Below are 16,305 nucleotides of genomic sequence, written 5' to 3'. Positions count from 1 at the left end.
TAAAAATTTTATTTTGTGGGTCTTCAGTAGCTCTGGATTCTGAGAAGGCAAGAGGCTCTAAAACCCACAGAAGCAATTGCCAGAACATATCTTCACAAGGATAGCTTCCTGGGATGATGTCTTCTGGTCTGTTAATATAGAAGAGGAAGATAGTGCTACACCCAAAGTATATTTGCCTCATGGTGGCAGTTGGTTAGCAATAGCTGTTGATCTAGCAAAGTCTGTGTTATCTATGCTGATGAGTCAGATTTGTATATCCAGTCTCGGGCTCTTCCTAGAGTTTCAATCCTCCATCATCAATTGACTATTGGACATTTCAAACTGGATGATCCAGAGACATTTCAAAGTATAAATGCCTAAATTCACATTTTTACCCCTTCTCTCTCAGAAATTCAGCAACTTAGTTCAGGTCCTAGAGGATTGCAAATACCTCAAAATTAGTCCTCTCTACCTCAAGTATCTCTCCACTCTAGTCCATTCTATACCTTGTGACCCAAGTAATTGTCCATAAGCATAAATTTGACCATGTGATTCCCCTACTCAGCTCCAGTGGCTGCCCAATGCCTCCCAATGCCTCAAAACAAAATTTAGCAGTATGTTATTGTTGTTATTTGTTCTTCATTATTGAAGAGGACCATGACATCATGGAGGTGATGCCAAGTCTTGCCAGTGGCAAAATATAGATCAAGACAACTGGAGATGGCCCTGGGGGAAATGGGAAACCTTGGACTTTTTAAGCTAAGGTCTTCAACAGGTCTCAGTATGATTAAGGATGCACCCATTCAGTGATTAAAGCTAGGTAGCAATGGCAAGCTTTTAAAGTTCTTCAAAAATCTGACCCCAGTTTACCTGTCCAGTCTTAATAAATATTCTCTTTCACAAATCTGTTGGTTCAGGCACACTAATGTTCTTATTGTTCCTCATTCATAATTCTAATTTACGTGTTTCTGTGGCTTTTTGATGGCTTGAATGCCAATTCCTTGCCTTAAACTCTTAAAATCCCTTTAAAACTTGGTTCAGCAGACAATTTTCAGATGAAGAAATTAAAGCCATTTCTAGCCATTTGAAAAAATTCTCTAAATCACTATTGATTAGAGAAATGCAAATTAAGACAACTGAGGTAGCATTCCACACCTTTTAGATTGGTAAAGATGATAGGAAATATAATAATAAATGTTGCAGGGGAACCTGGAAAACTGGGATGCTAATGCATTATTGGTGGAGTTGGTAAATGATCCACCCTTTCTGGAGAGCAATTTTGAATTATCCAAAAGGCAATAAAACTGTGTATAAACATACCCTTTGATCCAGCAGTGTCACTACTGGGTCTGTATCCCAAAGAGATCATAAAAGAGGGGAAAGGACCCAGATGTTCAAAAATATTTGTAGCAGTACTTTTTGTAATGGCAAGGAACTGGAAATTGAGTGGATGCCCATCAATTGGGGAATGGCTGCATAAGTTATGGTATATGAATATAATGGAATATTATTGTTCTATAAAAATGATGAGCAGTCTGATTTCAGAAAAGCCTACAAAAACTTACATAAACTGATGCTTAGTGAAGTGAGCAGAACCAAGAGAATATTGCACATAGTAACAACAAGATTATGTGATGATCAGTTGTGATGGACTAGTCTCTTCTCAAAAATGAGGTGATCCAAGACAATTCCAATAGACTTGGGATGGAAAATGCCTTTTGCATACAAAGAGAGACCTGTGGAGGCTGAATATGGATCAAAGAATAGTATTTTCACTTTTTGTTTTTTTTTTTCTTTCTTGTGTTTTTTTCTTTTAATTTGATTTTTCTTGCGTAATATTACAAATTTGGAAATATGTTTAAAAGAATTGCACATATTTAACCTTAAAAAACCAAACTTGATTGGTGCCACCTACTATAACCTTTATCTTTCCATATCCATATACACCTTTTTTAATCCTGCCCTTTGTGTTTGTTGTCTCCTCCTTTATGAAATGAAAGCTCCTTGAGAGTAGAGACTGTTTGTTATTATAGACCAAGTAGATACTTAATAAATGCTTATTGATTAATTGGTAGATAAATGTAGAATTTAAATCTTGAGATCATCTAAGTGAATCCCTTTATTTTGACAGGAGGCAACAGATCCTCAGTGACATTAATTAATTTGCCCAACATCACTCAGGAAAGAAAGTGACAGTGCTAAGATTTTTAAACTAGGTACTCTGATTGTAAATCTTTTTCATTTTCCACTAGAAGATACTTCTCTCTGAGATGCATTGATTATGATGTTCTTGCCTCTTAATGATTTATCTTGAATAAGCATTTTAACTTCAATTTCTTTATCTACAAAATAAAGGGAATTGGGTCAAATGAGTAGTATCAAGCTCAAATAAAAACTGGATCCACTAAATTGTACATCAGGAAAACCATAGATTAACATTAGTTATGTTCTAGAGTATTTTTGTTTATTTAGTTAAATATTTACCATTTCAATTTTAATTTGGTTCAGCTGAACTCAGGACTTTTGTTAGCCAAATGCACCAGTGTGTTTGACACTGCTGGACAAATATGATCTCTATGGTCTTTTCCAGCTCTAAAGATTCTAACTCTAGTGAGAACATTCTACAGGGCTGAACTTTAGGAATTTTCACTTAGTGTTTTCATTCTGGATACTTGTAACAGTGACTCCAAGTTTAAAATCTCTACTGCTTGAATTCTTAAGTCAGAATTTTTTTCTTTTATGGTCTAGACAGGGCTTTACCCTTTTCCATTGTCCAAGATACCTCTCTCTTTTGAATTTCAAGCAGCTGTTACTTGCTGTGTAAGCCAAACTCCTCCCTGATAGTTATCTGACTAGAATATTTCTTGGTTTTTAGCATTTTTCTTCCAATAGCCCCTTACCTACATGGATACTTAGCTTTATCTCTTGTTCTCCTAAACCTAGAGTAGTGTTGTCTCTCCCATGGGAGATAGCTGGAAGGATAGCTAAGAGGTCATTGAAGCCAGTTTCCTCATTTTATATAAAAGGACACTGAAATCCAAAGTTTTAATGACTTTCCCAGTCTTACAAGCTACTCTCAAGTGCCTTAGGTGGAATAGATTCAATATATACATGCAGAACTTTGATAGCTATGTTGACACATAGCTATATTATAGAGAGACAACTTAAGGTTAACACCGTGATATTATACTAAATTTAATCATAATTAGGAATATTCCTGCCAATGTATTGTGAAATTAACAAAAAAGAATGATTCTGCTAAAAAAAAAAAAACCACCCTCTTTTGGTCAAATTAAATGACTTCAAAGTGAATATTAAGGTTTTACATAGGAAAGTAAGCTACTGGTTTTATTCCTTTAAACTTATTACTTCAAAAAAATTATCTTTCCTTGAAGGAAAAGGTTCAGAGAAGAAGGCAACATGATTCAAGCATGTTAACTTCTTCCCAGTTTTTCTCTCCTTTCAGGGACCAGAGAGAGGCTGAAAATATATATCCTTTCTTGAAGCTAGAAGTCAGAAGACCAGTATCTTTTTTAAGTTCTCAGTAATTGTAGGCCAGAGCAATTAATGAATCTCCACCAAGAAGGACAGTCCCATGCCAATTGCTTTGTCAGCTAAGAGTTACAATTATTAAAACTAAAAACTGCACCAAGGCTTTTGGTATTATGTCTCTCTATATTGAGTTCACTCTGATGGGTAGCATACTTCATTACTGGTCCTTGGAATAATTGCATTGATTAAATTTGTAATTTCAAAGGTGGTTTTTTGGTGAGGGTTTTTTTTTTGACATTATTATCATTTTATAAATTGTTCTGGTTATGCTCATTTCACTCTATATCACTTTATATAAGTAGAAGACCAGAATTCTTATCTTCATATAATCTGGAGCTAAAAGATAGAGTCCTTAGAGACAGTCTCTATTATTAGAGATAGACTCTCATATTATGACTGAAAAAAATAGAGACTTAAAGAAGTTTGTGTGATCTTGAGTAGCAAGACTCTATTCACTCAGTAGTCATATGACCTTTGGGCCTCAACTGCCTCATAAATAAAATGAAAATATATCTGGCTGAAGAAAGGGCAATAGACCCAATGATAACTTGACTGTTGCCTGTACCTCTACCATGTATGATTCTACTCCAAAATTACTACCAGTGTGAGAACCATGCTACCATAAGACAAGAAGAAGCTGTGACACTGTTAATTGAGGAAAGACTCCAAGATCTATCTATTCTACTTGAAAACCACACCATTTGTTGGAGGTGAGCCAAACAGGAAAGACTAGAAAAGCAGAGATGAGGACAGCCAACAATAATGAGAAGGACCAGAAAAGCCTGCTGGGAGTGGACAGAGGTAGCAGAGCAGTAGAACATGGGCTTTGGAAGAGTTGTCATTGATACTGGGTCTTTCTCTACTCAGGGTTGTATTTTGTATTACTAGTTCCCTGGAAAGGAAAAGATTTCCCTAGACTATCTTGAAGTTCTGTGGATTTGGAAGTCTTTGTATACCTTTTACTGCATCATAAAGGGAACCAGTGGCTCCAGTTATTGAAACTGAAATGCTCCCAACATGTATCCCAGGCCTTATGTTCAAAATGGAATCTTAGGCAGGAATTATTTATTATTATTTTTTATTGTAGATTTACAATTTCTGTTACTTGCATTGCTTATATTGATTTTTAAATTAGTATTTGTTCCCTATTGTGTTACCTAGAATAGGTGCTAAATGCATGTTCGTTAAATTGAATTGGATTTGTTCACAGCCACTGTGCCAGAGCAGGCAGCTCAGTAATACAATAGAAGAAGCTAGTTGATAATTAAGAATAAACTAGTCCATTAATTTACAAAGCAGGTAATCTATGCCTAGATAATCAAAAATGGACTAGAGAAAATACTCACATATAGAATATATTTTCTGCAAGAAAGGAGGTGACCTAATTCTTCAGCCTGGCTGTTGTACTGAACTGGAAACTGCTTTATGCATGCTGTATTTAAATTGAAATCATCTGCTCTTTTCTGATGAGAACCAACATGGCTGTCTTGTATGCACATTTTTTAATCTTGTCCTGGTTATACAGAAATAGAAACAAGGGCAAATAAATGTGCCAAAGATTGCCTAAATACAAAGAAATGGATTGTAGCTAAATCTCATTATAAAATCACTAATGTAAACAAATTAATTCAGGAACTAATAACAGCTGCTTTGTGTAGGATAAAGATGATATATAATTAATAGTTACTATGTACCTTATCATCAGCTTTTTTGAAGAAGTATTTATAAGTACTGGTATTTCAAATTCAAATTCAAACAGCATATGATTTTATTAGGTGCAGCTTCCAGAATAAGTGAATTACCTTCCATTAGCTATATGTATGTATACTGGTTTCTCACTTCCATTGAGGGGAACAGCCACACCTTCCTACTCATATTCCTCCCAGGCACTATATGGTTTAAAATACTGTGCTATTCATTACTGTCATATGCATATAAATGAAAATATAACCTTCTCAAATTTCCTTGAGAACTTGGCTCTAGTGCTACCTTCTACATGAAATCTTTTCTGATAACTCCACTTGCTAGTGCCCTTCACATGAAAATCACTTTGTACCTATTCTGTCTATATTTATTTTGACCCTATTCAAATATATCCTCTTGTAGGGCAAAGGATATTTCCTTTCTATTTTTATATTTCTAACACTTATTGTAACACCTGTCATACAGTAAGTGCTTAATAAGTGTTTATTGATCAGTTGATATCTATAATCCCAATTCATACTTCTTATGTTATATTGTATTTCCTGTCACATGCATCCTACTAGGAAGATTTACAAATCATTTAGAGTTTTTTGGTAACAATTCTCTAAAGAAATTATTGACAAATAATGATTGAAATAATAGAATTTGAGACTAACTTTTAGATAGAGGCATTTATTTTTAGTAAAGCTTCACCCACACCTTTGATTTTTCCAAAGCCTTGCACCATTCTCCTTTCTCCACAGGCCGCATATTTTTCTCCTGTTCATTTCCATCTCCAGGTTGTCACTTAGAGGTATAATCATTCTAGACATTGCCATCTGTTCACAGAGAAAGGTCTGTGATGTCTTAACTAAGCAAAGTGCCAATGCTTCAGTGGCTCTCTAGAGTATATGGGATTCTATTGGACTAACTGGGAAACAGTTTTATTGTCACTAGGGAAAGACCCTGACTACAGAGAGGAAAGCTATTTTTGAAAAATATTACCTTTTACATTTAGGAGTTAGATTCTCTGCTCTTTGACTAAAGCTGAGAAAAAGACAAATTAGAAACAAATTTTACAGTACAGTTGAAACAATTCATAAGGGCAGGCATACTATTGAAGATTTGAAGGTCAGGGAATAGGACCTGTACCTTAAATAATTCATGCTCCTGAATGGAATATTGTAGTCATAGTGGGCTGGTCAAAGGAAAGTGCTTACACTGTGAAGAGGATGGGGCTTCCTCAGCTTATGCTATCCAAGTTTTATGGTAGCCTTACCCAAAAGGAGCCTCCATTTCCCCAAATCTAACTTTTTGAATTACTAAGCCCTGTTTAGATGTCGGGAGAGAGGTTGTTTGGAGAGAAGAAGGGGTCTGAGCATCAAGGATCAAATCATCCAAGGTTCTGACCAAGCTCCTGCTTATGATATTTAGAGGAAGGAACTCAGGTGCTATTTCTTTTGGTTTAATAGAAGAAAGGAAATGGTTGCCACTTGACAGGTGCCTCAGATTGGAGGATTCTAAGGCTGTTGATAAAGACTAGTACTGTAATGCTAATTAAGCTAGCAGATTTGTGCCTATAAGTGGCCTGCTGCCTATAGTCATGCCATAGAGAAAATGAAGAAGAATGCTCTTATTTAAGGACAGCAGGTTGAAATTACTTTGATCAGATTTGCGTCTTATTTTACTTTGTGAAAGAACTCCCATAAAATTTGGCCATGAATAATATCCTGGCTTTTTTGTTCACATGAACAGGATTTACTTTCCCTTACCTTTTCTTAAAATTAGTACCACACTAAGAACTATTTACAAGGTATGTCTCTGAGAGGAGGGATACAGAAGGAATTTTCTGCTATTTCACAAAGTGCTTATATGACTCTTTTGATATTTGTGTGTGTGTGTGTGTGTGTGTGTGTGTGTGCCATAGGTAAATATGATAAGGCTTTCTTTCCTTGAAATCCATGGAGATTTAAAAATCTGAGACTTAGAAAGAGAAAAGATACAGCTCAGTGCAACAATAATTCCATGTCATTTGAATTTATAAGGTCTATATTTATTTGGTCTGTATAATTTCATTCTATAAATGAGAGGATGAACTGTTAGAATTCTTACAAGGTACTAAGTCAGTGGAATTGATAGAGACAATACTTATCTAATTTAGCATGGTACTTAACAGTTCTCTAGTTCACTAATGTAACTTAGTATTTAATTAGAGTTCCACAAGATTCACACCTTTAAGAGAGCATATATAAGGAGAAGCCCACTAAAAGACAAGCCCACTAAGACCCACAAGCCCACTCTTGGAGGAGGAGACAGATTCATTCCATTTTCCATCTTTGTGCTGGCTGGAGAGATTTGGAGGGAGCTAGAGGCTGAAGCTGGCAGAGAAAATGGACTAGCGGCAAGAGCTCTCAGAACCAAGGAGAGAGAGATAAGCCACTAAGAAAGCTAACTGGGTCCAAGGAAGGAGACAATACTTGAAAGAGACAATAAAGGATTTTGACTTTAATCCCTGGCTACATTTGAAGTGATTATTACTTTGACCTGAAACTAAGGCTGCTCCCAGAAGCCCTCCAAGAAACCTGCTCCCAGAGAACATTATATTTTATTTTATTTTATTGCTTTTTTAAATTATTATAACTTTTTATTTACAATTGGGTAATTTTACAGCATTGACAATTACCAAACCTTTTGTTCCAATTTTTCCCCTCCTTCCCCACATCCCCTCCCCCAGATGGCAGGTTGACCCGTACATGTTAAATATGTTAAAGTATAAATTAAATACAATATAAGTATACGTGTCCTAACAATTATTTTGCTCTACAAAAAGAATTGGACTTTGAAAAAGTGTACTATTAGCCTGTGAAGGAAATAAAAAATGCAGGTGGATAAAAATATAGGGATTGGGAAGTATATATTATGGTTCATAGTCATCTCCCAGAGTTCTTTCGCTGGGTGTAGCTGGTTCAGTTCATTACTGCTCTATTGGAACGGATTTGGTTCATCTCATTGTTGAACAGAGCCACTCCCATTAGAATTGATCATCATATAGTATTGTTGTTGAGCAGATAATGATCTCCTGGTCCTGCTCATTTCACTCAATATCAGGAGAACATTATATATTAGAGAAGAACATTACAATAAACTATAAATTCATAACTCTTACCTAAATTTATGTCAAAGGATTCTGTAAATTAAACACTTTCCATAATTTATAAATGCTATGACTTCATGGGTATGAGGATTTCCTCTGCCAATACAGATTGCTATCTTCCAATATGTTTTTATTGTCTTCATCAATTGTTGGGCTGAAAAAATTCACAACCCTCTGACAAGGAGTCTCTATAAAGTTATCTGCTTAGACTTCTTCTCAAGCAATAGACATGTTCTAGTCATTGAGTCCATATTAGAAATCTTTGCAGCTGGACAATGGCTAAGCAAAATGTGGCACATAAATATAATGTACATTGTTGTACAAAAAGAAACAACAAATATGATGAATACACAGAAGTACAGACTTACATGAACTGATCCAAAATGAAGAGAAGCCAAGAAAACAATATACACAGACACTACAGCAAAGCAAATGAGAATAGCCATAAACAATCCAAAGTGAGTATTGCAAAATTATAAAAAATAAACAGAGCTCTAAAAATGTCTCTTGTTAAATGGGATAGTTCTCTGAGAGGAGGGATACAGAACGAATTCTCTGATATCTCAAAAAGTGCTTATATGATTCTTTTGATATTTGTGTGTGTGTGTAATCTTTCTGTCTTTGATCTCCTTATAGATATATGACTAATAAATATTAATTTTCTTTTTAAATAGCTCTAATCAACATAAAATCCTTCCTCTGCATATATAAAATAAAAATATTGAATCAATTTTGGTTTTAAAGGTCTTTTTTTTAGCTTGGTGGGATCAGTCAGAGCTTGTACTCCATTGGTATGAATAGGATACCTGGTCACTTCCACACCTTAGTGAAAAATATTGAGACCATATTGTGAAGGACCAAGAAAATCACTACCTTCTGATAGCTGTTAGCAATTCTTGAGATAGGACTTGACGTTAAAAGCCAGAATTGCACAACCTTTCCTCTTATAGACTTATGCTCCAGACATAAAAGGAGATTGCAAGTACTCTTATACTCTTCTCCATTGCACTGCTGATGCTCATGTCAGCCTCATAGGCACCTGGACTGCAGGAAAATGACCAGCACTTCTACTTATAGACAGACCAAGACATTAGGTAAGGAACTTGAATTTTTTTTATATAAATATCTTCGAACTACACATATGATATCATTATGTAATTTTGTGAGAAATGGTGGGAGAGAAAATATGCAGGAAAAGGCTATGAAAGCACATATAAGAGTTAAAACAATTCAAACTGACAGTAACATTTAAATATTTAGCTTTTCAGTCTTAGGATAAGTTTTTTTCTCTCAACTAAAAAACTTTAGTCAGTTTAAAATCTGAAACAAAAGGTATCTGCTATCTATTAAATTTTTTTAAAGAGGTGAATTTTTAAGTGGGATGGAATTTGGTATATTGAGGCCCAAATAAATACTAGTCATTATATTTTAGGTTTTCTACTGTGAAAGCAAAAGCTTTATTCTAAATATTCTATAGATGTACACATACATACCAGCCAAAAGAAAATTATGTTGTTTTTTTTCTTTTTATGGTTGCCAACAGTAATGAAAACCAAATTATTGCTAGGCTAGAAATTTGATTAAGTTGTGGTTTTGATGGCATATTAAATAACTTAGAATAATAAAATCATAGAGTTGGAAGGGATTTTAGAAATCATCTAATCCAAGCTCCCATTTAGTACAGAAATATCTTTTTTGATAATCCTGACAGATGTAGGTAATCCGGCATTTGCTTTAGCATTTCTCCTGAAAGGGAGTTCATTGACCCATAATACAACCCCTTACTTTTTTTAATTAATTTTTTTTATTTTATTAATTTATTTCATTAATTAATAAAAGGAAATTTTATTAATTTTGCATCATAATCATTTCCAAGTAAGGTAAGTAAATTATTAAGTAAATAGCTAAATATATTATTAAAGCTTAAAACTTCACTAACACTTTTGGGAGATAATGTTATTTAAAGCAATAAGAGGTTCTTCTACTCCCCTTCTCACCTCTCTTTGGTTTAGTTTCCTATTAACCACTTTTTGTTTGGCCACCACTCTCTCTCTTTAATCCACAGTGAGGGAAGATGTAGGCAAACTAGGGATTGTTCATTAGTTCTACGTTCCTTGTCATCTGTTAACATTACACCATCTGCCTCAAGTAAACATCTTCCTTCTTGCTTTGATGCTGAATGTAGACTTTTTAAAAAATGTTATTGATATTCTATCCTTTTACATCACCTTCATTTCCCAATAGATGGCTCTGCCCCACCTCAAGAGCCATGTTATAAAATAATGTTTTCAGAGGGGGGAAAAAAGACAGTTTAGCAAAACTAACCAACATTGTAAATAGATTTTTAAAAATCCCTTTCTCTAATTAGCATGTTTCACAAACCACAGTCCATTTTGGGGTTTAACCTTTTTGAAAATGTTCCTATGGGTTTGTAGCCATTCTTCTATTAGCTCTTGTTTTACATTGTCTTCCTTTCATTTTTCCATATGACAGTACTTTAAGGTCCCATGACTTCAACAGGGTGGGAACACTCTCCCAAATCACACAAGCCTGTGATACAGCCAGCCTTAGGGTGATGCTAGAGAGCTTGGGTGACTTGTCCATATTCACATAGTGTCAGAAGCAGGATTTGACAAAGTCTTCCTGACTCCAAGTCCATGATTCTACACTTTTCTAGGTATTCTTTTAAAATAGGATTTAATTAGAATTCTACATTGATTTCTTTATATTCCTTTCCCTCATCATTTTTTAGAATTTTGAATTTTAGAGACTCCCATCTCTGGAGCTTTGTTCCTTTTTTTTTTTTTTTTTTTTTTCTTTCTTTCTTTCTCTTTTTTTTAGGCTCCTCAATTAAGGCATCATGACTATCTTTTCTTTCTATACTCTGGTTATTTATTTCTAGAGTCAGTATTCTTTTCCTTTGCTATTGCAAAATTCTAAAAATCACGTGTTCATTTTGTCCCAAGATTCTTGTCATTTTTGAATCTTAACCATTTCTTTCATGGGGTTTTGTGAAGAAGAAAAGAAACAAAATTTCTAAAATTTTTAGAAGGTTTTAATTTAATTACACTTCTATTTGATTAAAACGGTTCCCCCCACTTTATATTCTATAGAATTCTTCAGTTCTCCTTCCCCCTTCCTCCTGCTTCTCTTCTGAGAGGAAGTTAATAAAGAGAAGCTTTCCTTTTCTTTCTACAACCCAATCTCCCATGCCTTTTGTATAAGACCATAGTCTTGATCGATGAGTTGGAAGGATGAAAGTCAAAAAAATGTGTAGGATAAATTGTCCTTCATATATAGTAAGCAAATTTTGCTACTGCTTTGATTTTTTTTTAATGCCTTTCTCTCCTCTCTTTCAGCCAAAAGTTTAAAACAGCTCAGAGAAGCTTTCTGAGCTAAATGGCACCTCATGAAGTTTTATTGTGCAACTATGCCAATTTCCTCTGCATTTTTGTTTTTATGCCACAGATAAGAGAAATTTTACATTTAGGGAAATTTGTAACCCCTTTAAATCAAGATTAAATTAAGAACTTGAATGCTGACACTATCAAGGGTACACTTGAAAGTTGAAGGTTTGCCAGTATTCAAAAATGGTCAAAATTAGACCAAAATGATTCAAGAGATAAGTATTCATTGCTTGAAATCCACTAGCTTGTTTCCTTAGGACTTGCTTAAACCCTTATTGGTACAACTCCTAAATCTTTCTCTGTTGGTATTCACTGCACCCCCAAGTCTCTTCCCTCAGCCAGGTCCTGGGAACTGCCTGGAATAATCCCACATACACCTGTTGTCATAATGTGTATACCATTAGGAATTGTAGCTCCTAAATTACCAGAACCTTTGGCATTTTGGTAACTCCTTGAAGTAAAATGCATAGGCTAAACCCACTACAATGACTGAAGCCAATTTCAAAGGACTTATGATGTAAAATGCTAGCCATCTCCAAAGAACTCATGGAGTCTGAATGCAGATTGAAGCATTCTTTTTAAAAACTTTCTCTCTTATTTTTGGCCTATGTTTTCTTTTACAACATGACTAATATAGAAACATCATTTGCATAATTGCACATGTATAACCTATAAGAAATTGCCTTATGTTTTAGGAAGGGGTGAGAGAGAAGTAAAGAATTTGAATCTCAAAATTTAAAAAAAAAAACAAATTTTAAAAATTGTTTTTACATGTGATTGGAAAAAATAAAATATTTTTTAAATAGGCTAAAGCAGCACAACTTTGCAAGCCTCCAATGCATTATGTTCTTCTGTAGTCCTTAGCTTAAATTATCCATTTTCAAATTTGAACATATCTGGGGAAATCTTTGACAGCGTTGTCTTCCCCTATTTGGTTTCTCATGAGCAATATCAAATGTGTATTGGTGTCTCTGGTGTGTTTAGGACACAAGATCATAAATTTAGAACTGGAAAGGATCTTAGAAACCATTCATTGGGTCTAAACTACTCATTTTATAGATGAGAAGATTGAGGTTTAGAGAAGTTAAGTGATTTGCCATGGTTACACAAACTTCATATGTTGAACAGTATTCTCCCAAGCAAATTTTAACACAAATATATTTTTTATAGTTGGAAATATACATAAGAGCTGGGCAAGAGAGCCTTAAATATCCCCAAAACAAAAGAGGAAGGGGTGGAGAAGAGTACAAAATTAGTTGAGTCTATTTTCATATTGAAGAGGTGTAACAATAAGTAAGAACTATGAAGCTAAGGTGCTTTGGGAGGAAAACATTACTAGTATTAAATTCTCATGGAAGCTTGATTTCCTTTTTGTGGGACTATACATGTTTTAGTTACCACCAAGAAAGTCAATATTCTCGCAATGTTTTTGTTACTAGGCCCACTTTTCTTGTTGTTACTTTGACTGCTGTCCGGATTTCCTCAGCAATGTTTAGGATTAGCTTAATGATCTTCTCCATCCCATCGCTTAGCACTTTTCTTAAACACTGCAATGGTTATGTTCACTCTTCTAAACTCCTCCCCCCCACCCAATATCTTCAAAAATTAAATACCTCAATTCTAACAACTTTGTCCACTCCACTTCAGGAACACAATGGCTTGGTTAAACCTTAGATATCATTTTATAGAACTGCATCTTTTCTAACATCCTAAGTTTCAAAACTGTCTTCTTTGGCCACTAAACTTGTCCTTTGCCTTAATTATAAACTTGGATTCCATTTGTTTCACTTGTCTTTATATCAAATCTTGAACCTATGACCAAAGCCTTCAATAATTTATTAGAATCTAGAATCCCTGACCTCCTGCACTTTGACAGATTAAAAATGACAGATTTCAATTCCAAGTATCCTCTATCCTTCCATTTTTCCCACTTGGCTATTGAATATCATTAGAAAGTAGCATGTCATTTACCACTCTAAATTAATGCTTCCTCACTTTCTCTCTACTCTTTGTTCTCCAGAGCAGCTGTTCCAACCCTTTTCCTTGCCCCCCAACCCACACCACCACCACCCTCATCCTGACACTTAGAACAAATGAGTTAGAGGAATAGGAGATTAAGGCTGAAGACACTCAACAATATTTCCATTCTCAAAATTCATAGGTATGCACATTCATTTTTTTCTATCTTAGAATATTTCTCAGTTCCTCACACACTCTATCCTTTACTAAAACTAATCTTCCTACCTATATATTTGATCTTATCTATCTCTTCTGCCAATTCTAGAACCTTGTTTCAGTAAGCATTCCTTTCTTATGCATCATCAATTTCTTCCTTCTAGCTTCTTCATTAACTAACATACCTCATCAGGTGGCTCATTATTACCTCTAGAAGTTAAATACAAAATCTTCTACCTTCTAAAACTTCTAATTCTAATTTATCTTGATAGCTTTATCAAGGGTATCTTGGTAAATAATTAACGATCAGTTCTCAGTAAACTTTTAAGTTCAACTTGCATTATTAAAATTTCCTCCATTGCCTTCAGATAATCAACAATAAATCAAGCCCTGAATTATAGCATGTGCTGATTTTCAAGGTGTTTCCAATGCTCATTGTGCATTTCAAGATGGCTCCAGGATAATCCTTTTACAAACATTATGATTTGAAAAGTATAACCTGAATTCAGCATTCCACATACTATCTTTATGTCTTATCTCCCATTCTAGGAATGGAATCACTTTTCACTTGTCTCTTTTAGAACTCATTTCCTTCATAGTTCAGGTGAAATACCTTCTTCTATGGCAAAGCTTCTTAAACTGTGGGTCATGACCCCACGTGGGGGTCACATAACTGAATGTGGGGGGTCACAAAATTATGATTTACTATCAATAAATATTTGATCTGTAAACCTATTTATATACCTATATGCCCAGGGTTGTGTAAAAATTTCTCAAGTCAAAAGGGGTCATGAGTGGAAAAAGTTTTAAAAAGCTCTGTTCTGTGAGATATCTTGATTGATTCTCTCTGCTCTGTCTTCTCACTGTCTCTTCCCAAAATAACTTGTGTTTATTTTGTAATATACTTATTTGTGTGTATTTTCTCTCTCTCCTTTCTGCACCAATATAAACTCCTTGAGGGCAGTGATTGCCTTTTTTTGTCTTTTTATCCCCAACATCTAGTAGCTAATTGGCACTTAATAGATGCTTGTAGCTTGCTTAGGTATTCCCAATTGCCCCTCTCCTCATAAAAACAAACTCTTCTTGATAATATCCCCTTCTCTGCTATAGTTGCTCTTAAAAGTATTCAATGACCTACTTGCCCAAATCTAAAAGCCTTTATTCAGTTCTCATCCTCTTTGACTTCTCTAATCAGGACATAATTGACGAATTTCTCTCCTTCCTGGATACTTGCTTCTTCCTTGACTGCCTCTACATTTTCTTGGTTTTCCTCTTCAGGCTCCTGTCTTCAGCTTGATTTACAAGATTTAGAATTAAAAGCAACTTTAGAGGCCACCTAGTCTAACTTCTCACTTTATAGAGATGACTTGCCCAAGGTCACATGGAAGTCATAGATGGGATGTGAACCAAAATCATTTGATTCCAAAGCTAATGATCTTTCCAGAATTGCCACATTGTCTAACACATGAACACTCCACTGGCATCTCAAATTCAGCAAGGCCTTAGCTTCTCTACTATGTTCCATCTATGGTACAATTGAAAATTTATTTGAATCTATGTTCTTATTTTATTTTGTGGCATTACCATTCAACTGGAGACAACTGGTATTGAAGCAGATTGAGTGCCAGGCCTGAAGTTCATCTTCCTGAGTTCAAATCTGTCCTCAGACACTTTTTAGCTGTGTGACCCTGGTTAAGTCACTTAATTCTATTTGCCTTGTTTCCTCATACATAAAATGAAGTGGAGAAGGAAATGGCAAACCACCCTAGTATTTTTATCATGAAAACACCATGTGACACCAAATAGGGTCATGAAGTGTTGAACATGACTAAATAACTGGACACCATCAATTCAGTCTCAGGCTCAAGACTTTGGAATTATCTTTAAAATAATTTTCCTAAAGTATAGGTATGGCCACATTACCCACCTTCTAAATAAATTTCAATGGCTCTCTATTACCTCCAGGCTCAAATATAAAGTCCTTTGTTTGGTATTTACAGCTCTTCACAATCTGGCACCTTGTTGTTCCTGGTCTTCTCTCTTTAAGAGGACCAATGACATCATAATGATATCTTGACTTGTGAGTGAATTGGATTTAAGCAAGGCAGAGTTGCACAAAACCATCAGCCTCACTCTCTCTTCCTGAGTCATTGAAGTCCAGTGGAAAGACAAAAATCAAGATGACTGGTGATGACTCAACATGCAGACCCCTTGGTGCTTAGATGTCTGAACAAGCTCTAAGTGCACCACAGTTCCTGCTTCAGCCATCTTAATGGCCTTTGAAACAAATTGTTCTCATCTACCCATTCCACTAGGGGAAATCTTCACATGCTTGGGGTAGAAATCCTGCTGATT

The 16,305-nt window shown here is 35.0% G+C and overlaps 1 long non-coding RNA gene across 1 annotated transcript; it reads right to left on the bottom strand.

The window, feature by feature from the left end:
* On the bottom strand, positions 1 to 15,965 carry LOC116421040. The gene is made up of 3 exons (XR_004231373.1): positions 15,878 to 15,965; positions 4,878 to 5,044; positions 1 to 128 (listed from the first exon to the last, which is right to left on the bottom strand). It is a non-coding gene; the product is annotated as an uncharacterized LOC116421040 (long non-coding RNA).
* Between the last annotated feature and the right edge of the window lie 340 nt (positions 15,966 to 16,305).

The sequence above is a fragment of the Sarcophilus harrisii genome, chromosome 1 (assembly GCF_902635505.1).
Source record: "Sarcophilus harrisii chromosome 1, mSarHar1.11, whole genome shotgun sequence".
Classification (NCBI taxonomy): domain Eukaryota; kingdom Metazoa; phylum Chordata; class Mammalia; order Dasyuromorphia; family Dasyuridae; genus Sarcophilus; species Sarcophilus harrisii.
The sequence above is the reverse complement of the archived record's forward strand: the minus strand, read 5'-3'. Positions and strand labels throughout refer to the sequence as shown.